Here is a 22,722-nt window from a genome sequence, read left to right on the forward strand (position 1 = left end):
GCCCCATCCAGAAACCCCAAGACCGCAGCAATGACACGGTTCTGGATGGGGTCCTACCTCAGAAAACTTAAGATCTTACCCACAAGTCTCAAAGTACCAGTGTCTTTTAACCTGCCACCAGCCTATGCTTTTATCCAGTCATTTTTAAGGCATTTTAACCTTGAGCAGGAGGAGTTGCAGGTTTTAACCACTCACCGCTCTCTCATTTCTGTTGTGCAGGAGCGGGAACCAGTGAGTCCAGTGCGCGGGCTTGCATTCGGCGAGCCCTCAACAGTTTGGCGCAACGTGAACCATCCAGCTCTTCCAAACAGACTCCGGGACCTGTCATGGATGGTGGCTCATGAGATCCTCCCAGTCAGGTCCGTAATGCACTCCCGGGGCATGTCGGCGCACTCAACTTGCCCCCGACCAGGTTGTGGCGCGCCTGAGTCGGTAAGGCATCTGCTCTGGGAGTGCAGCGCTGCCGTAGAACAGTGGGCAACGGCCGGCTCCTTGCAATTCCCGTACTTGCCAGCAAGGGAGGTCCTCACACCACAGCTGGTGCTGTACGGGGTGAGCCAAGGAAATCAGATACCAGCACGTACATTTGCCAAACAGTGGCTCACCCTAGCCGCCATCAAAGACGCCATATGGACCTCCAGAAACTTGCTGGCAAGAAAGCACATGCAGATCCCCCCCGTGGCTGTGATCCGGATGGCCGCAGCAACGGTCCAAACGGCCAGAGCTGCAGGCGGCGGGCCTAGGACACAGCCACAAAGAAGAATCGCCTCTGTGCCCATTCGGACGGAGGAGCCGGAGCCACACAAGGAAAGTTCAAGGCAGCGGCGGCCTGACCCTCCGGGTGAGGTTGGTGGGAAGGAGCTACAGGGTGAGGGTCTCCTCTGAGCGCCTGCACAAGATCCCGAGAGTCCAAATCTGTTTGGGGGAGCTGAATGAGTTCCCCTTTGATAGGGACTCACTACACTCCTGCACAACAGTGGACTTGGAGAAGAGCTTTTATTATCCATTTATTTTTGTGAGTTTTATTTTAACAAATGCACTCCGCTTTGAAGACTTTTAACAGACACTCACTGACATGGACAAGCTGAAAACCATTTTATACCTTTAATTTATGACGTTATCTGTAATGCATTTTAAACACTTTTTTTAAATGTTGTTTTACAGAGAACATTTATCTATTTATTGACATGTTGTATTTTAAAAGGTAACTTGGAATTGACATATTATGAATCATGTTTGAATTGAGTGTCAATAAAATTTTTCTCAAAAGAAAAAAATCTGTTCTTATCAGTTTAATATCTGATATGTCCCCTATAAGGGGGCAACATATTAAATGGATTTTTAGCACCGGGAGCTGAGACGAGGGGCTTGCTCCGTCCACTCCACGCATCGACCCGGTATTGCAGTGCCTCCGGGGGCGGTGCACCCTTCTCCTGCCTTGTGTAAAACCAAAATACTGACCCAAACGCAGAGGTTCGTCGCTCTGCCGGACGCCGGCCCGAAAAAGGCGCCAGTCGAGGGGGGGCGGCCAGCTGAAGCCTCGAAGAAGGCAGCGAGATTTGCACTTTATGATTGGCAGACGACGAGGGGATATTTGGGACCGGCATGGCTGTTAAATGTGCCCTGCACTTCCCCTCCCTTTCTCCCACTCGTCATCGAGAGCCCGAGTATTTCGGATGCTCGGTAGCCTGTGTCCAAAAGCCAGGCCTTCATTTCTCCGATTGGATAGAGCCTCTCAGAAGGTGGGGAGGGGACACTGCGGCGCCTCCGTAGGCCCGGCACGGTTGGCCAACACGGTGGAGGAACCGCAGCGTAGAAAGGATACAAGAAACTAAAACACCTCAAATGAAGCAAGAAAACCTGCTACAACTGCTAAATCGGTGAATAAAACACACTTACCTTCTCGTCTTTGGTCTGGTCAAGGTGGCAGTCCGGCAGAGGACAGGTAGGCAGTCCTCGGGACCAATGAATTCCTTGTTGCAAAAGTTTTTCAGCTACGGCAAAGTTGAAATTTTATTCACAAGGAATGAGGTGAATCTCCTCCCAGAAAAGCTGGTGACACAAAACGAAGCCCCAAACCGGCAAAGGTTTTAACCAGAAAGAGGAGGCCATTGCAGTCTTGGCCAAAAGGCCGAGAAGCGATCGGCCACATTTCCCCTCCCTTTCTCTCACTCGTCATCGAGAGGCTACAAGAGCCCGAGTCGTTCGGTAGCCTCTGTCCAAAAGCCAGGCCTTCGTCTCTCCGCAGCCCGATTGGATAGAGCCTGCCATGACCTGGGGAGGGGTAGGGGAACGGGCGTGGCCTGGTACTTGGGACTCGAGAGGCAGAGTGAGGCTTACCGTGAGGGTAGTGGCCGGGACGACTAGGCTCGTCGGCGGCTCTGGAGGAGGGGCCCGTACTTACTCGGGTTTCTCTTCATAACGTACAAGTCTTTCGCCTTTTACTAAAGACTTCCGTGGAGAGGGACGCCAATGAGTTAAAACTATTTTTGGCAGGCTCTGCCGTGTGGCCGAGCCTCGTGCGTTTGTGAAAAGGAAATAAAACGCCGCCCCCGGCAAGGTTGAGCGGTGCGACGAGGCGCGCTCGGGAGGAGGTGCTGAGACTCAGCCGTTGTTATGCGCAGTTGAAACCACTGCGCCACGGCAGGGGGAGAACTGCTCCGGGAGGTGGGCGCTGGAAGCAACCAGCGGGGGTTATCGCTTCTCGGCCTTTTGGCTAAGATCAAGTGTAGTATCTGTTCTTATCAGTTTAATATCTGATATGTCCCCTATAAGGGGGCAACATATTAAATGGATTTTTAGCACCGGGAGCTGAGACGAGGGGCTTGCTCCGTCCACTCCACGCATCGACCCGGTATTGCAGTGCCTCCGGGGGCGGTGCACCCTTCTCCTGCCTTGTGTAAAACCAAAATACTGACCCAAACGCAGAGGTTCGTCGCTCTGCCGGACGCCGGCCCGAAAAAGGCGCCAGTCGAGGGGGGGCGGCCAGCTGAAGCCTCGAAGAAGGCAGCGAGATTTGCACTTTATGATTGGCAGACGACGAGGGGATATTTGGGACCGGCATGGCTGTTAAATGTGCCCTGCACTTCCCCTCCCTTTCTCCCACTCGTCATCGAGAGCCCGAGTATTTCGGATGCTCGGTAGCCTGTGTCCAAAAGCCAGGCCTTCATTTCTCCGATTGGATAGAGCCTCTCAGAAGGTGGGGAGGGGACACTGCGGCGCCTCCGTAGGCCCGGCACGGTTGGCCAACACGGTGGAGGAACCGCAGCGTAGAAAGGATACAAGAAACTAAAACACCTCAAATGAAGCAAGAAAACCTGCTACAACTGCTAAATCGGTGAATAAAACACACTTACCTTCTCGTCTTTGGTCTGGTCAAGGTGGCAGTCCGGCAGAGGACAGGTAGGCAGTCCTCGGGACCAATGAATTCCTTGTTGCAAAAGTTTTTCAGCTACGGCAAAGTTGAAATTTTATTCACAAGGAATGAGGTGAATCTCCTCCCAGAAAAGCTGGTGACACAAAACGAAGCCCCAAACCGGCAAAGGTTTTAACCAGAAAGAGGAGGCCATTGCAGTCTTGGCCAAAAGGCCGAGAAGCGATCGGCCACATTTCCCCTCCCTTTCTCTCACTCGTCATCGAGAGGCTACAAGAGCCCGAGTCGTTCGGTAGCCTCTGTCCAAAAGCCAGGCCTTCGTCTCTCCGCAGCCCGATTGGATAGAGCCTGCCATGACCTTCGCTTCTCGGCCTTTTGGCTAAGACTGCGATCGCCTCCAGTGTCTGGATAAAACTTTTGCCTGTTTGTGGCGAAGTGTTACCAGGTTTTTGGGAGGATACTCACATTATTCCTTGTGAATAAAATTTCAACTTTGTTGTAGTTGAAATTGTTTCACACAAAGGAATTCATTGGTTCAGAGGACTGCTTACCTGTACTCTGCCGGAATAACATCTCGACCAGGCCAAACAAGACAAGGTAAGTGTGTTTTATTCACCTTTCTAACATTTTTAGTAGATTTTATTGCTCTTTTTAGAGCATTCTTTTACCTTATTTTAGTTGACTTGGTTTTAGACTGTTTTAGGTGTTTTAGCTTCTTTTTACCACTTTTACGTTGTGGTGCCTCCACCATGGCGGCCAACCATGCCGGCATGAGGAGGCACCACAGTGTCAGATTTACATTCAAAGAAAAAGATGGGAAAACCCTTGTTATGTCAAGGCTGACTTCTCAAGGAAAATGATCCAGAACATTTTGAAATTCTCCCCGCAGGATATAAATTGTATTTTGACTCTGCCATTTGGAAAAGGTTTCGATGTGAGTTTTGTCTCTGCTGCCGTGTTCAGAGATTTCTGGACACGCTTCGAAAATGAAAAACCCCAGTTTACTGCATTTAATGTTGAGAAACTGACTGATAATGCCGCTAAAACGGTAATTGTCAGAATGTTCAATGAGACTGTGAATGCAGATGACATTTGTTTGTGGCTGGGCAGATTTTGCACTGTTAAAGGCCAGGCTACCAAAGTGAGAGATGAGGATGGCATCTGGAATTGCGCTTGGAGGGTCCCCATCCAACAATGGCAAGACCCTCAAGGCTTCCAGGGCCTGAAACATCTGCCATCCATGATAGTTCTGGGAAACAACAGGGGCTACATTCATTACCAGGGCCAGCCCAAACTCTGCCGCAAGTGTGGTGAGAATGGGCACCTGGCAGAAGCGTGCCAGCAGATCATTTGTGGTAAATGTAGAGAAATTGGGCATACTTTCGAGGAATGCACCAATGGCAGAAAGTGCAATCTTTGTGGAGAAACAAACCACCTCTTCAGAGATTGCCCTAAGTCATTTGCCAACAAATTAAAGGCAGCAAAGGCACAAAATGGCGGACAAGACGAAGCAGTTAGAGAGCTAATTGAAGAGGCTGGGCTGGAGAATTCAAATCTCCCGCCAAATCCTGTGATTGGAGGAGAAGGACCAGTAGAGGCGGGAGAAGGGGAGGGGCCTGCAGCTGCCCCACAAGTGGAGAACAGGGAAGAAGCAGTGGCAGTGCAGGCAGAAGGCGGAGCTAGCTCAGTGACTGGCTCAGAACAAAAATTTGGCCAGTCACAGAGTGATAGCGAGGATGTCCCCCTCCCCAATGCCCAGCCGGCCAAGAGACTAATTTCAGAATTGTCTTCTGAGTCTCCTGGAGCCTCGGAAAAGAGGGGAAGAGCTGAGAGCTACTCAGACAGTTCATCTGTGGAGGAGCCCAGAGTCTTCCCCTCCAATTCGCCTAATGAAGTCTCTTTTTTAACTATAGCTCTGCAATCAACCCCTAAGGACTCAAAGCTCAATGCACCCTGCGTCAGAGGCCAACTCCTAGAGTCCGAAAGGGAAATGGAGCTCAACCCCGTCATCTCTCACCCATGAGAATGAAGGAAGAGCTCCATTCACAAGAAATCCACTAACTGCTGTTTTTAAACATTTGAAATCCCCCTTTTTTTTAGTCTTTTAAGATGTCATACCTGCAAATTTTAACCATACTCATGACACTCACCTTCTCAACTATCAATGTGAGGAGTGTGAAGTCGAGAGTTAGAGCCCAGATTGTTTTATCCTTTCTTAACTCTTTTAAGTCTGATGTGTTTTAATACAGGAATGCGGCCTACCATTTTTAAAACACTACAGAGAATGGGAGGAGTTATGGCCACAAACGTCGATATGGAGCGGCTCAAATGAAAACAAAAATGATGGAGTGGCCATTTTAATAAAAAACCCTCTAGTCTGGTGAAGGGCAGCACTGTGGTGAGAGATGGTCGGGCACTTTTAACACACTTGACTTTTATGGGGAAGGATTTTAACGTCTTAAATATTTATGGCTTTAATGACAAGAACGACAGGTATGACCTTTTAGAAGACCTGCAGCCCCACATGCTAGGCAGGGCACCTTTAGTTGTAGGGGGGGATTTTAATTGTATTTTAAGCAGGAACGACAGGAGAAGAATAGGGGACGATTTTAAAGTGGACAAGACTTCAGTTTTACTTCAAAGCATATGCAGTGATTTTAGACTTGTGGACTGTTTTAAAACCATGCATCCCAGAGAGGAGGGCTTCACCTGGTTCAGTAGTGATGGCACCCGAGCCTCTCGCATAGACTACATTTTATCACGTGATTGCCCACCAACCGATGCTAGATTGGAACCTGTTTTCTTTTCTGATCACGCAATTCTTTCCTGCACCCTTTCACTCTCTTCCGGTGTGACGGCAGGAAGTGGTCTGTGGAAGCTCAATTGCTCCCTGTTAGAAGACAGGGAGCTAGTTAGGCTGTACAGGGAGCAATACCGAGAGTGGCAGACCCTTCAAGACTTTTACGATACACGTGCACAGTGGTGGGAAATGGTGAAGGGAAAGACAAAGACGTTTTACAGACAGGCAGGGAAAAGAAAGAAAAAGAGGGACAACAGACGCATGTTGGGACTGCAGAAACGGCTTCAGAGGTATTTTAAACTAATCCAACATGGAATGGATTTTAATGAAGAGATAAAACAAATTAAAACAGAGATGTCGGTTTTAGCAGAAATTAATAGCAAAGGTGTGATTTTAAGAAGCAAGGAAAGGGAAATAGAGGAAGGAGAGAAGTGCACAAGATATTTTTTTAAGAAAATCGTAAATAAAGGGGGGGCCATGTTGAGACTTAAAAAAGAAAACGGGTGCACAGCTGACACAACAGAGGAAATCAAAGAAACTGTCGAACATTTTTACCGTGAACTGTACGCATACAAAACTGTTAACGGGGACACCATGACCGAAGTTTTAAAATCCATTGACCAAGCAACAAACGACAACGTGCTTTTAACCCAAGATTTTACGATACCGGAATTAAACAAATGCATCAAATCTTTTAAGACAGGGAAGTCGCCGGGAGAAGACGGGCTTCCCTTGGAATTTTATCTGACATTTTGGGACATTTTAGCACCAGACTTGCTTGCTGTTTTTATGGATTTTGAACAAATGGACCGACTTCCTGACAGCTTTAGAGCAGGGATAGTGACTCTCCTTCACAAAGACAAAGACAAGACGGACTTGAAAAATTGGAGACCTATCACACTCTTAAATTTTGACTGTAAACTTTTTAGTAAACTTTTAGCCTCACGCATGTCCTTGTTTTTAGAAGATCTGATTCACCCGGATCAAGCCTGTGCCGTCCCGGGGAGGAAGATCACCGACAGCCTCGTACTGATCCGAGATACCATCTGTTACGCGAGAGACAGAAACATTCGGCTAGTAGTCCTGAATTTAGATTTTGAGAAAGCCTTTGATCGGGTCTCGCACCAGTACCTTTTCCAGGTACTGCAAAAAATGGGGTTCCCGAGAAGGTTTATAGCCTGGGTGGGACTGCTGTACCGGGAGATCAACAGCAAATTCATTGTTAACGGGCATCTGACAAGAGCAGTGGATATAAACTGCGGTGTCCGTCAGGGTTGTCCGTTATCTGCCCTCCTCTACGTTATCTGTATAGAACCACTGGCACAGACCTTGAGAAGGGACCAACGAATCCATGGGGTAGGAGTCCCAGGGAGCGGGGGACTCGAGACAAAATGTATTTTATATATGGACGACATCAACATTTTATGCACTGACCTTTTATCTGTCAACAGGACGCTGGACTTGACTGACTGGTTCGGACAGGCCTCTGGGTCAAAGCTGAACAGAAGCAAGACCCAAGCCCATTTTTATGGACCGTGGACAGCGACTGAGACGACAGGACTCCCCCTGACTGTGACCCAGACTGACCAAAAAATACTTGGGATCAGGTTTGATAGGGAGGGGGAGGGGAAAACAATTGGGCAGACATAGTAGGGAAAGTCAGGCAGAGACTAGGGTACTGGACACTTAGAGGACTGACTTTAGAAGGAAAGGTTTTAATCATCAAAGCAGTGATTTTACCTTTGCTTTTACTCATCAGTTCTGTTTTTATCCCGCCTAGGAGAGTGATCTTAGACCTGGAACGAGCCATCTTTTATTTTTTGTGGGGCTCCAAGTGGGAAAGACTGAGACGAAGCGTGATGAAGAAGCCAAAGGAGAAAGGAGGAAAAGGAGTGCCAGACCTGCACTTGTTCCTAGGAAGCAGATACACAGCACTACACATCGCAACCGCCACAGCCCCATCCAGAAACCCCAAGACCGCAGCAATGACACGGTTCTGGATGGGGTCCTACCTCAGAAAACTTAAGATCTTACCCACAAGTCTCAAAGTACCAGTGTCTTTTAACCTGCCACCAGCCTATGCTTTTATCCAGTCATTTTTAAGGCATTTTAACCTTGAGCAGGAGGAGTTGCAGGTTTTAACCACTCACCGCTCTCTCATTTCTGTTGTGCAGGAGCGGGAACCAGTGAGTCCAGTGCGCGGGCTTGCATTCGGCGAGCCCTCAACAGTTTGGCGCAACGTGAACCATCCAGCTCTTCCAAACAGACTCCGGGACCTGTCATGGATGGTGGCTCATGAGATCCTCCCAGTCAGGTCCGTAATGCACTCCCGGGGCATGTCGGCGCACTCAACTTGCCCCCGACCAGGTTGTGGCGCGCCTGAGTCGGTAAGGCATCTGCTCTGGGAGTGCAGCGCTGCCGTAGAACAGTGGGCAACGGCCGGCTCCTTGCAATTCCCGTACTTGCCAGCAAGGGAGGTCCTCACACCACAGCTGGTGCTGTACGGGGTGAGCCAAGGAAATCAGATACCAGCACGTACATTTGCCAAACAGTGGCTCACCCTAGCCGCCATCAAAGACGCCATATGGACCTCCAGAAACTTGCTGGCAAGAAAGCACATGCAGATCCCCCCCGTGGCTGTGATCCGGATGGCCGCAGCAACGGCCCAAACGGCCAGAGCTGCAGGCGGCGGGCCTAGGACACAGCCACAAAGAAGAATCGCCTCTGTGCCCATTCGGACGGAGGAGCCGGAGCCACACAAGGAAAGTTCAAGGCAGCGGCGGCCTGACCCTCCGGGTGAGGTTGGTGGGAAGGAGCTACAGGGTGAGGGTCTCCTCTGAGCGCCTGCACAAGATCCCGAGAGTCCAAATCTGTTTGGGGGAGCTGAATGAGTTCCCCTTTGATAGGGACTCACTACACTCCTGCACAACAGTGGACTTGGAGAAGAGCTTTTATTATCCATTTATTTTTTGTGAGTTTTATTTTAACAAATGCACTCCGCTTTGAAGACTTTTAACAGACACTCACAGACATGGACAAGCTGAAAACCATTTTATACCTTTAATTTATGACGTTATCTGTAATGCATTTTAAACACTTTTTTTAAATGTTGTTTTACAGAGAACATTTATCTATTTATTGACATGTTGTATTTTAAAAGGTAACTTGGAATTGACATATTATGAATCATGTTTGAATTGAGTGTCAATAAAATTTTTCTCAAAAGAAAAAAATCTGTTCTTATCAGTTTAATATCTGATATGTCCCCTATAAGGGGGCAACATATTAAATGGATTTTTAGCACCGGGAGCTGAGACGAGGGGCTTGCTCCGTCCACTCCACGCATCGACCCGGTATTGCAGTGCCTCCGGGGGCGGTGCACCCTTCTCCTGCCTTGTGTAAAACCAAAATACTGACCCAAACGCAGAGGTTCGTCGCTCTGCCGGACGCCGGCCCGAAAAAGGCGCCAGTCGAGGGGGGGCGGCCAGCTGAAGCCTCGAAGAAGGCAGCGAGATTTGCACTTTATGATTGGCAGACGACGAGGGGATATTTGGGACCGGCATGGCTGTTAAATGTGCCCTGCACTTCCCCTCCCTTTCTCCCACTCGTCATCGAGAGCCCGAGTATTTCGGATGCTCGGTAGCCTGTGTCCAAAAGCCAGGCCTTCATTTCTCCGATTGGATAGAGCCTCTCAGAAGGTGGGGAGGGGACACTGCGGCGCCTCCGTAGGCCCGGCACGGTTGGCCAACACGGTGGAGGAACCGCAGCGTAGAAAGGATACAAGAAACTAAAACACCTCAAATGAAGCAAGAAAACCTGCTACAACTGCTAAATCGGTGAATAAAACACACTTACCTTCTCGTCTTTGGTCTGGTCAAGGTGGCAGTCCGGCAGAGGACAGGTAGGCAGTCCTCGGGACCAATGAATTCCTTGTTGCAAAAGTTTTTCAGCTACGGCAAAGTTGAAATTTTATTCACAAGGAATGAGGTGAATCTCCTCCCAGAAAAGCTGGTGACACAAAACGAAGCCCCAAACCGGCAAAGGTTTTAACCAGAAAGAGGAGGCCATTGCAGTCTTGGCCAAAAGGCCGAGAAGCGATCGGCCACATTTCCCCTCCCTTTCTCTCACTCGTCATCGAGAGGCTACAAGAGCCCGAGTCGTTCGGTAGCCTCTGTCCAAAAGCCAGGCCTTCGTCTCTCCGCAGCCCGATTGGATAGAGCCTGCCATGACCTGGGGAGGGGTAGGGGAACGGGCGTGGCCTGGTACTTGGGACTCGAGAGGCAGAGTGAGGCTTACCGTGAGGGTAGTGGCCGGGACGACTAGGCTCGTCGGCGGCTCTGGAGGAGGGGCCCGTACTTACTCGGGTTTCTCTTCATAACGTACAAGTCTTTCGCCTTTTACTAAAGACTTCCGTGGAGAGGGACGCCAATGAGTTAAAACTATTTTTGGCAGGCTCTGCCGTGTGGCCGAGCCTCGTGCGTTTGTGAAAAGGAAATAAAACGCCGCCCCCGGCAAGGTTGAGCGGTGCGACGAGGCGCGCTCGGGAGGAGGTGCTGAGACTCAGCCGTTGTTATGCGCAGTTGAAACCACTGCGCCACGGCAGGGGGAGAACTGCTCCGGGAGGTGGGCGCTGGAAGCAACCAGCGGGGGTTATCGCTTCTCGGCCTTTTGGCTAAGATCAAGTGTAGTATCTGTTCTTATCAGTTTAATATCTGATATGTCCCCTATAAGGGGGCAACATATTAAATGGATTTTTAGCACCGGGAGCTGAGACGAGGGGCTTGCTCCGTCCACTCCACGCATCGACCCGGTATTGCAGTGCCTCCGGGGGCGGTGCACCCTTCTCCTGCCTTGTGTAAAACCAAAATACTGACCCAAACGCAGAGGTTCGTCGCTCTGCCGGACGCCGGCCCGAAAAAGGCGCCAGTCGAGGGGGGGCGGCCAGCTGAAGCCTCGAAGAAGGCAGCGAGATTTGCACTTTATGATTGGCAGACGACGAGGGGATATTTGGGACCGGCATGGCTGTTAAATGTGCCCTGCACTTCCCCTCCCTTTCTCCCACTCGTCATCGAGAGCCCGAGTATTTCGGATGCTCGGTAGCCTGTGTCCAAAAGCCAGGCCTTCATTTCTCCGATTGGATAGAGCCTCTCAGAAGGTGGGGAGGGGACACTGCGGCGCCTCCGTAGGCCCGGCACGGTTGGCCAACACGGTGGAGGAACCGCAGCGTAGAAAGGATACAAGAAACTAAAACACCTCAAATGAAGCAAGAAAACCTGCTACAACTGCTAAATCGGTGAATAAAACACACTTACCTTCTCGTCTTTGGTCTGGTCAAGGTGGCAGTCCGGCAGAGGACAGGTAGGCAGTCCTCGGGACCAATGAATTCCTTGTTGCAAAAGTTTTTCAGCTACGGCAAAGTTGAAATTTTATTCACAAGGAATGAGGTGAATCTCCTCCCAGAAAAGCTGGTGACACAAAACGAAGCCCCAAACCGGCAAAGGTTTTAACCAGAAAGAGGAGGCCATTGCAGTCTTGGCCAAAAGGCCGAGAAGCGATCGGCCACATTTCCCCTCCCTTTCTCTCACTCGTCATCGAGAGGCTACAAGAGCCCGAGTCGTTCGGTAGCCTCTGTCCAAAAGCCAGGCCTTCGTCTCTCCGCAGCCCGATTGGATAGAGCCTGCCATGACCTGGGGAGGGGTAGGGGAACGGGCGTGGCCTGGTACTTGGGACTCGAGAGGCAGAGTGAGGCTTACCGTGAGGGTAGTGGCCGGGACGACTAGGCTCGTCGGCGGCTCTGGAGGAGGGGCCCGTACTTACTCGGGTTTCTCTTCATAACGTACAAGTCTTTCGCCTTTTACTAAAGACTTCCGTGGAGAGGGACGCCAATGAGTTAAAACTATTTTTGGCAGGCTCTGCCGTGTGGCCGAGCCTCGTGCGTTTGTGAAAAGGAAATAAAACGCCGCCCCCGGCAAGGTTGAGCGGTGCGACGAGGCGCGCTCGGGAGGAGGTGCTGAGACTCAGCCGTTGTTATGCGCAGTTGAAACCACTGCGCCACGGCAGGGGGAGAACTGCTCCGGGAGGTGGGCGCTGGAAGCAACCAGCGGGGGTTATCGCTTCTCGGCCTTTTGGCTAAGATCAAGTGTAGTATCTGTTCTTATCAGTTTAATATCTGATATGTCCCCTATAAGGGGGCAACATATTAAATGGATTTTTAGCACCGGGAGCTGAGACGAGGGGCTTGCTCCGTCCACTCCACGCATCGACCCGGTATTGCAGTGCCTCCGGGGGCGGTGCACCCTTCTCCTGCCTTGTGTAAAACCAAAATACTGACCCAAACGCAGAGGTCGTCGCTCTGCCGGACGCCGGCCCGAAAAAGGCGCCAGTCGAGGGGGGCGGCCAGCTGAAGCCTCGAAGAAGGCAGCGAGATTTGCACTTTATGATTGGCAGACGACGAGGGGATATTTGGGACCGGCATGGCTGTTAAATGTGCCCTGCACTTCCCCTCCCTTTCTCCCACTCGTCATCGAGAGCCCGAGTATTTCGGATGCTCGGTAGCCTGTGTCCAAAAGCCAGGCCTTCATTTCTCCGATTGGATAGAGCCTCTCAGAAGGTGGGGAGGGGACACTGCGGCGCCTCCGTAGGCCCGGCACGGTTGGCCAACACGGTGGAGGAACCGCAGCGTAGAAAGGATACAAGAAACTAAAACACCTCAAATGAAGCAAGAAAACCTGCTACAACTGCTAAATCGGTGAATAAAACACACTTACCTTCTCGTCTTTGGTCTGGTCAAGGTGGCAGTCCGGCAGAGGACAGGTAGGCAGTCCTCGGGACCAATGAATTCCTTGTTGCAAAAGTTTTTCAGCTACGGCAAAGTTGAAATTTTATTCACAAGGAATGAGGTGAATCTCCTCCCAGAAAAGCTGGTGACACAAAACGAAGCCCCAAACCGGCAAAGGTTTTAACCAGAAAGAGGAGGCCATTGCAGTCTTGGCCAAAAGGCCGAGAAGCGATCGGCCACATTTCCCCTCCCTTTCTCTCACTCGTCATCGAGAGGCTACAAGAGCCCGAGTCGTTCGGTAGCCTCTGTCCAAAAGCCAGGCCTTCGTCTCTCCGCAGCCCGATTGGATAGAGCCTGCCATGACCTTCGCTTCTCGGCCTTTTGGCTAAGACTGCGATCGCCTCCAGTGTCTGGATAAAACTTTTGCCTGTTTGTGGCTAAGTTACCAGGTTTTTGGGAGGATACTCACATTATTCCTTGTGAATAAAAATTTCAACTTTGTTGTAGTTGAAATTGTTTCACACAAAGGAATTCATTGGTTCAGAGGACTGCTTACCTGTACTCTGCCGGAATAACATCTCGACCAGGCCAAACAAGACAAGGTAAGTGTGTTTTATTCACCTTTCTAACATTTTAGTAGATTTATTGCTCTTTTTAGAGCATTCTTTTACCTTATTTTAGTGACTTGGTTTTAGACTGTTTTAGGTGTTTTAGCTCTTTTTTACCACTTTTACGTTGTGGTGCCTCCACCATGGCGGCCAACCATGCCGGCATGAGGAGGCACCACAGTGTCAGATTTACATTCAAAGAAAAAGATGGGAAAACCCTTTTATGTCAGGCTGGACTTCTCAAGGAAAATGATCCAGAACATTTTGAAATTCTCCCGCAGGATATAAATGTTTGACTCTGCCATTTGGAAAAGGTTTCGATGTGAGTTTTGTCTCTGCTGCCGGTTCAGAGATTTCTGGACACGCTTCGAAAATGAAAAACCCCAGTTTACTGCATTTAATGTTGAGAAACTGACTGATAATGCCGCTAAAACGGTAATTGTCAGAATGTTCAATGAGACTGTGAATGCAGATGACATTTGTTTGTGGCTGGGCAGATTTTGCACTGTTAAAGGCCAGGCTACCAAAGTGAGAGATGAGGATGGCATCTGGAATTGCGCTTGGAGGGTCCCCATCCAACAATGGCAAGACCCTCAAGGCTTCCAGGGCCTGAAACATCTGCCATCCATGATAGTTCTGGGAAACAACAGGGGCTACATTCATACCAGGGCCAGCCCAAACTCTGCCGCAAGTGTGGTGAGAATGGGCACCTGGCAGAAGCGTGCCAGCAGATCATTTGTGGTAAATGTAGAGAAATTGGGCATACTTTCGAGGAATGCACCAATGGCAGAAAGTGCAATCTTTGTGGAGAAACAAACCACCTCTTCAGAGATTGCCCTAAGTCATTTGCCAACAAATTAAAGGCAGCAAAGGCACAAAATGGCGGACAAGACGAAGCAGTTAGAGAGCTAATTGAAGAGGCTGGGCTGGAGAATTCAAATCTCCCGCCAAATCCTGTGATTGGAGGAGAAGGACCAGTAGAGGCGGGAGAAGGGGAGGGGCCTGCAGCTGCCCACAAGTGGAGAACAGGGAAGAAGCAGTGGCAGTGCAGGCAGAAGGCGGAGCTAGCTCAGTGATGGCTCAGAAACAAAATTTGGCCAGTCACAGAGTGATAGCGAGGATGTCCCCCTCCCAATGCCCAGCCGGCCAAGAGACTAATTTCAGAATTGTCTTCTGAGTCTCCTGGAGCCTCGGAAAAGAGGGGAAGAGCTGAGAGCTACTCAGACAGTTCATCTGTGGAGGAGCCCAGAGTCTTCCCCTCCAATTCGCCTAATGAAGTCTCTTTTTTAACTATAGCTCTGCAATCAACCCTAAGGACTCAAAGCTCAATGCACCCTGCGTCAGAGGCCAACTCCTAGAGTCCGAAAGGGAAATGGAGCTCAACCCCGTCATCTCTCACCCATGAGAATGAAGGAAGAGCTCCATTCACAAGAAATCCACTAACTGCTATGTTTTTAAACATTTGAAATCCCCCTTTTTTTAGTCTTTTAAGATGTCATACCTGCAAATTTAACCATACTCATGACACTCTTCTCAACTATCAATGTGAGGAGTGTGAAGTCGAGAGTTAGAGCCCAGATTGTTTATCCTTTCTTAACTCTTTAAGTCTGATGTGTTTTTAATACAGGAATGCGGCCTACCATTTTTAAAACACTACAGAGAATGGGAGGAGTATGGCCACAAACGTCGATATGGAGCGGCTCAAATGAAAACAAAAATGATGGAGTGGCCATTTTAATAAAAACCCTCTAGTCCTGGTGAAGGGCAGCACTGTGGTGAGAGATGGTCGGGCACTTTTAACACACTTGACTTTATGGGGAAGGATTTTAACGTCTTAAATATTATGGCTTTAATGACAAGAACGACAGGTATGACCTTTTAGAAGACCTGCAGCCCCACATGCTAGGCAGGGCACCTTTAGTTGTAGGGGGGGATTTTAATTGTATTTTAAGCAGGAACGACAGGAGAAGAATAGGGGACGATTTTAAAGTGGACAAGACTTCAGTTTTACTTCAAGCATATGCAGTGATTTTAGACTTGTGGATGTTTAAAACCATGCCAGAGAGGAGGGCTTCACCTGGTTCAGTAGTGATGGCACCCGAGCCTCGCATAGACTACATTTTATCACGTGATTGCCCACCAACCGATGCTAGATTGGAACCTGTTCTTTTCTGATCACGCAATTCTTTCCTGCACCTTTCACTCTCTTCCGGTGTGACGGCAGGAAGTGGTCTGTGGAAGCTCAATTGCTCCCTGTTAGAAGACAGGGAGCTAGTTAGGCTGTACAGGGAGCAATACCGAGAGTGGCAGACCCTTCAAGACTTTTACGATACACGTGCACAGTGGTGGGAAATGGTGAAGGAAAGACAAAGACGTTTTACAGACAGGCAGGGAAAAGAAAGAAAAAGAGGGACAACAGACGCATGTTGGGACTGCAGAAACGGCTTCAGAGGTATTTTAAACTAATCCAACATGGAATGGATTTTAATGAAGAGATAAAACAAATTAAAACAGATGTCGGTTTTAGCAGAAATTAATAGCAAAGGTGTGATTTTAAGAAGCAAGGAAAGGGAAATAGAGGAAGGAGAGAAGTGCACAAGATATTTTTTAAGAAAATCGTAAATAAAGGGGGGGCCATGTTGAGACTTAAAAAAGAAAACGGGTGCACAGCTGACACAACAGAGGAAATCAAAGAAACTGTCGAACATTTTTACCGTGAACTGTACGCATACAAAACTGTTAACGGGGACACCATGACGAAGTTTTAAAATCCATTGACCAAGCAACAAACGACAACGTGCTTTTAACCCAAGATTTTACGATACCGGAATTAAACAAATGCAAATCTTTTAAGACAGGGAAGTCGCGGGAGAAGACGGGCTTCCCTTGGAATTTTATCGACATTTTGGGACATTTTAGCACCAGACTTGCTTGCTGTTTTTATGGATTTTGAACAAATGGACCGATCCTGACAGCTTTAGAGCAGGGATAGTGACTCTCCTTCACAAAGACAAAGACAAGACGGACTTGAAAAATTGGAGACCTATCACACTCTTAAATTTTGACTGTAAACTTTTTAGTAAACTTTTAGCCTCACGCATGTCCTTGTTTTTAGAAGATCTGATTCACCCGGATCAAGCCTGTGCCGTCCCGGGGAGGAAGATCACCGACAGCCTCGTACTGATCCGAGATACCATCTGTTACGCGAGAGACAGAAACTTTCGGCTAGTAGTCCTGAATTTAGATTTTGAGAAAGCCTTTGATCGGGTCTCGCACCAGTACCTTTTCCAGGTACTGCAAAAAATGGGGTTCCCGAGAAGGTTTATAGCCTGGGTGGGACTGCTGTACGGGAGATCAACAGCAAATTCATTGTTAACGGGCATCTGACAAGAGCAGTGGATAAACTGGGTGTCCGTCAGGGTTGTCCGTTATCTGCCCTCCTCTACGTTATCTGTATAGAACCACTGGCACAGACCTTGAGAAGGGACCAACGAATCCATGGGGTAGGAGTCCCAGGGAGCGGGGGACTCGAGACAAATGTATTTTTTATATGGACGACATCAACATTTATGCACTGACCTTTATCTGTCAACAGGACGCTGGACTTGACTGACTGGTTCGGACAGGCCTCTGGGTCAAAGCTGAACAGAAGCAAGACCCAAGCCCATTTTTATGGACCGTGGACAGCGACTGAGACGACAGGACTCCCCTGACTGTGACCCAGACTGACCAAAAAATACTTGGGATCAGGTTTGATAGGGAGGGGGAGGGAAAACAATTGGGCAGACATAGTAGGGAAAGTCAGGCAGAGACTAGGGTACTGGACACTTAGAGGACTGACTTTAGAAGGAAAGGTTTTAATCATCAAAGCAGTGATTTTACCTTTGCTTTTACTCATCAGTTCTGTTTTTATCCCGCCTAGGAGAGTGATAGACCTGGAACGAGCCATCTTTTATTTTTTGTGGGGCTCCAAGTGGGAAAGACTGAGACGAAGCGTGATGAAGAAGCCAAAGGAGAAAGGAGGAAAAGGAGTGCCAGACCTGCACTTGTTCCTAGGAAGCAGATACACAGCACTACACATGGCAACCGCCACAGCCCCATCCAGAAACCCAAGACCGCAGCAATGACACGGTGTCTGGATGGGGTCCTACCTCAGAAAACTTAAGATCTTACCACAAGTCTCAAAGTACCAGTGTCTTTTAACCTGCCACCAGCCTATGCTTTTATCCAGTCATTTTTAAGGCATTTTAACCTTGAGCAGGAGGAGTTGCAGGTTTTAACCACACCGCTCTCATTTCTGTTGTGCAGGAGCGGGAACCAGTGAGTCCAGTGCGCGGGCTGCATTCGGCGAGCCCTCAACAGTTTGGCGCAACGTGAACCATCCAGCTCTTCCAAACAGACTCCGGGACCTGTCATGGATGGTGGCTCATGAGATCCTCCCAGTCAGGTCCGTAATGCACTCCCGGGGCATGTCGGCGCACTCAACTTGCCCCCGACCAGGTTGTGGCGCGCCTGAGTCGGTAAGGGCATGCTCTGGGAGTGCAGCGCTGCCGTAGAACAGTGGGCAACGGCCGGCTCCTTGCAATTCCCGTACTTGCCAGCAAGGGAGGTCCTCACACCACAGCTGGTGCTGTACGGGGTGAGCCAAGGAAATCAGATACCAGCACGTACATTTGCCAAACAGTGGCTCACCTAGCCGCCATCAAAGACGCCTATGGACCCTCCAGAAACTTGCTGGCAAGAAAGCACATGCAGATCCCCGTGGCTGTGATCCGGATGCCGCGCAAGCCCAAACGGCCAGAGCTGCAGGCGCGGGCCTAGGACACAGCCACAAAGAAGAATCGCCTCTGTGCCCATTCGGACGGAGGAGCCGGAGCCACACAAGGAAAGTTCAAGGCAGCGGCGGCCTGACCCTCCGGGTGAGGTTGGTGGGAAGGAGCTACAGGGTGAGGGTTCTCTGAGCCCTGCACAAGATCCCGAGAGTCCAAATCTGTTTGGGGGAGCTGAATGAGTTCCCCTTTGATAGGGACTCACTACACTCCTGACAACAGTGGACTTGGAGAAGAGCTTTTATATCCATTTATTTTTGTGAGTTTTATTTTAACAAAATGCACTCCGCTTTGAAGACTTTTTAACAGACACTCACAGACATGGACAAGCTGAAAACCATTTTATACCTTTAATTTATGACGTTATCTGTAATGCATTTTAAACACTTTTTTTAAATGTTGTTTTACAGAGAACATTTATCTATTTATTGACATGTTGTATTTTAAAAGGTAACTTGGAATTGAATTATTAATTATTTATGAATCATGTTTGAATTGAGTGTCAATAAAATTTTTCTCAAAAGAAAAAATCTGTTCTTATCAGTTTAATATCTGATATGTCCCCTATAAGGGGGCAACATATTAAATGGATTTTTAGCACCGGGAGCTGAGACGAGGGGCTTGCTCCGTCCACTCCACGCATCGACCCGGTATTGCAGTGCCTCCGGGGGCGGTGCACCTTTCTGCCTTGGTGTAAAACCAAAATACTGACCCAAACGCAGAGGTTCGTCGCTCTGCCGGACGCCGGCCCGAAAAAGGCGCCAGTCGAGGGGGGGCGGCCAGCTGAAGCCTCGAAGAAGGCAGCGAGATTTGCACTTTATGATTGGCAGACGACGAGGGGATATTTGGGACGGCATGGCTGTTAAATGTCCTGCATCCCCTCCCTTCTCCCCAGTCATCGAGAGCCCGAGTATTTCGGATGCTCGGTAGCCTGTGTCCAAAAGCCAGGCCTTCATTTCTCCGATTGGATAGAGCCTCTCAGAAGGTGGGGAGGGGACACTGCGGCGCCTCCGTAGGCCCCACGGTTGGCCAACACGGTGGAGGAACCGCAGCGTAGAAAGGATACAAGAAACTAAAACACCTCAAATGAAGCAAGAAAACCTGCTACAACGCTAAATCGGTGAATAAACACACTTACCTTCTCGTTTGGTTGGTCAAGGTGGCAGTCCGGCAGAGGACAGGTAGGCAGTCCTCGGGACCAATGAATTCCTTGTTGCAAAAGTTTTTCAGCTACGGCAAAGTTGAAATTTTATTCACAAGGAATGAGGTGAATCTCCTCCAGAAAAGCTGGTGACACAAAACGAAGCCCCAAACCGGCAAAGGTTTTAACCAGAAAGAGGAGGCCATTGCAGTCTTGGCCAAAAGGCCGAGAAGCGATCGGCCACATTTCCCTCCCTTTCTCTCATCGTCATCGAGAGGCTACAAGAGCCCGAGTCGTCGGTAGCCTCTGTCCAAAAGCCAGGCCTTCGTCTCTCCGCAGCCCGATTGGATAGAGCCTGCCATGACCTGGGGGGGTAGGGGAACGGGCGTGGCCTGGTACTTGGGACTCGAGAGGCAGAGTGAGGCTTACCGTGAGGGTAGTGGCCGGGACGACTAGGCTCGTCGGCGGCTCTGGAGGAGGGGCCCGTACTTACTCGGGTTTCTCTCATAACACAAGTCTTTCGCCTTTACTAAAGACTTCCGTGGAGAGGGACGCCAATGAGTTAAAACTATTTTTGGCAGGCTCTGCCGTGTGGCCGAGCCTCGTGCGTTTGTAAAAGGAAATAAAACGCGCCCCCGGCAAGGTTGAGCGGTGCGACGAGGCGCGCTCGGGAGGAGGTGCTGAGACTCAGCCGTTGTTATGCGCGTTGAAACCACTGCGCCACGCAGGGGAGAACTGCTCCGGGAGGTGGGCGCTGGAAGCAACCAGCGGGGTTATCGCTTCTCGGCCTTTTGGCTAAGATCAAGTGTAGTATCTGTTTTATCAGTTTAATATCTGATATGTCCCCATAAGGGGGCAACATATTAAATGGATTTTAGCACCGGGAGCTGAGACGAGGGGCTTGCTCCGTCCACTCCACGCATCGACCCGGTTATTGCAGTGCCTCCGGGGGCGGTGCACCCTTCTCCTGCCTTGTGTAAAACCAAAATAATGACCCAAACGCAGAGGTTCGTCGCTCTGCCGGACGCCGGCCCGAAAAAGGCGCCAGTCGAGGGGGGGGGGCCCAGCTGAAGCCTCGAAGAAGGCAGCGAGATTTGCATTATGATTGGCAGACGACGAGGGGATATTTGGGACGGCATGGCTGTTAAATGTGCCCTGCACTTCCCCTCCCTTTCCCCACTCGTCATCGAGAGCCCGAGTATTTCGGATGCTCGGTAGCCTGTGTCCAAAAGCCAGGCCTCATTTCTCCGATTGGATAGAGCCTCTCAGAAGGTGGGGAGGGGACACTGCGGCGCCTCCGTAGGCCCGGCACGGTTGGCAACACGGTGGAGGAACCGCAGCGTAGAAAGGATACAAGAAAACTAAAACACCTCAAATGAAGCAAGAAAACCTGCTACAACTGCTAAATCGGTGAATAAAACACACTTACCTTCTCGTCTTTGGTCTGGTCAAGGTGGCAGTCCGGCAGAGGACAGGTAGGCAGTCCTCGGGACCAATGAATTCCTTGTGCAAAAGTTTTTCAGCTACGGCAAAGTTGAAATTTTATTCACAAGGAATGAGGTGAATCTCCTCCAGAAAAGCTGGTGACACAAAACGAAGCCCCAAACCGGCAAAGGTTTTAACCAGAAAGAGGAGGCCATTGCAGTTGGCCAAAAGGCCGAGAAGCGATCGGCCACATTTCCCTCCCTTTCTCCACTCGTCATCGAGAGGCTACAAGAGCCCGAGTCGTTCGGTAGCCTCTGTCCAAAAGCCAGGCCTTCGTCTCTCCGCAGCCCGATTGGATAGAGATGCCATGACCTGGGGAGGGGTAGGGGAACGGGCGTGGCCTGGTACTTGGGACTCGAGAGGCAGAGTGAGGCTTACCGTGAGGGTAGTGGCCGGGACGACTAGGCTCGTCGGCGGCTCTGGAGGAGGGGCCCGTACTTACTCGGGTTTCTCTTCATAACGTACAAGTCTTTCGCTTTTACTAAGACTTCGTGGAGAGGGACGCCAATGAGTTAAAACTATTTTGGCAGGCTCTGCCATGTGGCCGAGCCTCGTGGTTTGTGAAAAGGAAATAAAACGCCGCCCCGGCAAGGTTGAGCGGTGCGACGAGGCGCGCTCGGGAGGAGGTGCTGAGACTCAGCCGTTGTTATGCGCAGTGTGAAACCACTGCGCCACGGCAGGGGGAGAACTGCTCCGGGAGGTGGGCGCTGGAAGCAACCAGCGGGGGTTATCGCTTCTCGGCCTTTTGGCTAAGATCAAGTATAGTATGTTCTTATCAGTTTAAATCTGTATGTCCCCTATAAGGGGGCACATATTAAATGGATTTTTAGCACCGGGAGCTGAGACGAGGGGCTTGCTCCGTCCACTCCACGCATCGACCCGGTATTGCAGTGCCTCCGGGGGCGGTGCACCCTTCTATGCCTTGGTAAAACCAAAATACTGACCCAAACGCAGAGGTCGTCGCTCTGCCGGACGCCGGCCCGAAAAAGGCGCCAGTCGAGGGGGGGCGGCCAGCTGAAGCCTCGAAGAAGGCAGCGAGATTTGCACTTTATGATTGGCAGACGACGAGGGGATATTTGGGACCGGCATGGCTGTTAAATGTGCCCTGCACTTCCCTCCCTTTCTCCCACTCGTCATCGAGAGCCCGAGTATTTCGGATGCTCGGTAGCCTGTGTCCAAAAGCCAGCCTTCATTTCTCCGATTGGATAGAGCTCTTCAGAAGGTGGGGAGGGGACACTGCGGCGCCTCCGTAGGCCCGGACGGTTGGCCAACACGGTGGAGGAACCGCAGCGTAGAAAGGATACAAGAAACTAAAACACCTCAAATGAAGCAAGAAACCTGCTACAACTGCTAAATCGGGTGAATAAAAACACTACCTTCTCGTCTTTGGTCTGGTCAAGGTGGCAGTCGGCAGAGGACAGGTAGGCAGTCCTCGGGACCAATGAATTCCTGTTGCAAAAGTTTTTCAGCTACGGCAAAGTTGGAAATTTTATTCACAAGGAATGAGGTGAATCTCCTCCCAGAAAAGCTGGTGACACAAAACGAAGCCCCAAACCGGCAAAGGTTTAACCAGAAAGAGGAGGCCATTGCAGTCTTGGCCAAAAGGCCGAGAAGGATCGGCCACATTTCCCTCCCTTTCTCTCTCGTCATCGAGAGGCTACAAGAGCCCGAGTCGTTCGGTAGCCTCTGTCCAAAAGCAGGCCTTCGT

The 22,722-nt window shown here is 50.1% G+C and overlaps 9 non-coding genes and 4 pseudogenes across 9 annotated transcripts; all 13 read left to right on the forward strand.

The window, feature by feature from the left end:
* Positions 1-1,251: 1,251 nt before the first annotated feature.
* On the forward strand, positions 1,252-1,431 carry LOC119919087 (annotated as a pseudogene).
* A 969-nt stretch (positions 1,432-2,400) lies between these two features.
* LOC119919106 lies at positions 2,401-2,513 on the forward strand. Its single transcript, XR_005447611.1, has one exon. It is a non-coding gene; the product is annotated as a U5 spliceosomal RNA (small nuclear RNA).
* Positions 2,514-2,696: 183 nt separating this feature from the next.
* On the forward strand, positions 2,697-2,888 carry LOC119919112. Its single transcript, XR_005447616.1, has one exon. It is a non-coding gene; the product is annotated as a U2 spliceosomal RNA (small nuclear RNA).
* A 6,492-nt stretch (positions 2,889-9,380) lies between these two features.
* Positions 9,381-9,560, forward strand: LOC119919085 (annotated as a pseudogene).
* A 969-nt stretch (positions 9,561-10,529) lies between these two features.
* Positions 10,530-10,642, forward strand: LOC119919107. Its single transcript, XR_005447612.1, has one exon. It is a non-coding gene; the product is annotated as a U5 spliceosomal RNA (small nuclear RNA).
* Positions 10,643-10,825: 183 nt separating this feature from the next.
* Positions 10,826-11,017, forward strand: LOC119919078. The gene has a single exon (XR_005447594.1). It is a non-coding gene; the product is annotated as a U2 spliceosomal RNA (small nuclear RNA).
* Positions 11,018-11,986: 969 nt separating this feature from the next.
* Positions 11,987-12,099, forward strand: LOC119919108. Its single transcript, XR_005447613.1, has one exon. It is a non-coding gene; the product is annotated as a U5 spliceosomal RNA (small nuclear RNA).
* Positions 12,100-12,282: 183 nt separating this feature from the next.
* LOC119919079 lies at positions 12,283-12,474 on the forward strand. The gene has a single exon (XR_005447595.1). It is a non-coding gene; the product is annotated as a U2 spliceosomal RNA (small nuclear RNA).
* Positions 12,475-18,897: 6,423 nt separating this feature from the next.
* Positions 18,898-19,072, forward strand: LOC119919088 (annotated as a pseudogene).
* A 946-nt stretch (positions 19,073-20,018) lies between these two features.
* Positions 20,019-20,127, forward strand: LOC119919109 (annotated as a pseudogene).
* Positions 20,128-20,304: 177 nt separating this feature from the next.
* Positions 20,305-20,494, forward strand: LOC119919080. Its single transcript, XR_005447596.1, has one exon. It is a non-coding gene; the product is annotated as a U2 spliceosomal RNA (small nuclear RNA).
* A 958-nt stretch (positions 20,495-21,452) lies between these two features.
* On the forward strand, positions 21,453-21,565 carry LOC119919110. The gene has a single exon (XR_005447614.1). It is a non-coding gene; the product is annotated as a U5 spliceosomal RNA (small nuclear RNA).
* Positions 21,566-21,743: 178 nt separating this feature from the next.
* LOC119919081 lies at positions 21,744-21,930 on the forward strand. Its single transcript, XR_005447597.1, has one exon. It is a non-coding gene; the product is annotated as a U2 spliceosomal RNA (small nuclear RNA).
* Positions 21,931-22,722: the final 792 nt, after the last annotated feature.

The sequence above is a fragment of the Micropterus salmoides genome, unplaced genomic scaffold, assembly GCF_014851395.1.
Source record: "Micropterus salmoides isolate LMB-PRFRI ecotype aquatic unplaced genomic scaffold, ASM1485139v1 Ms_hic_scaffold_2544, whole genome shotgun sequence".
NCBI classification, from domain to species: domain Eukaryota; kingdom Metazoa; phylum Chordata; class Actinopteri; order Centrarchiformes; family Centrarchidae; genus Micropterus; species Micropterus salmoides.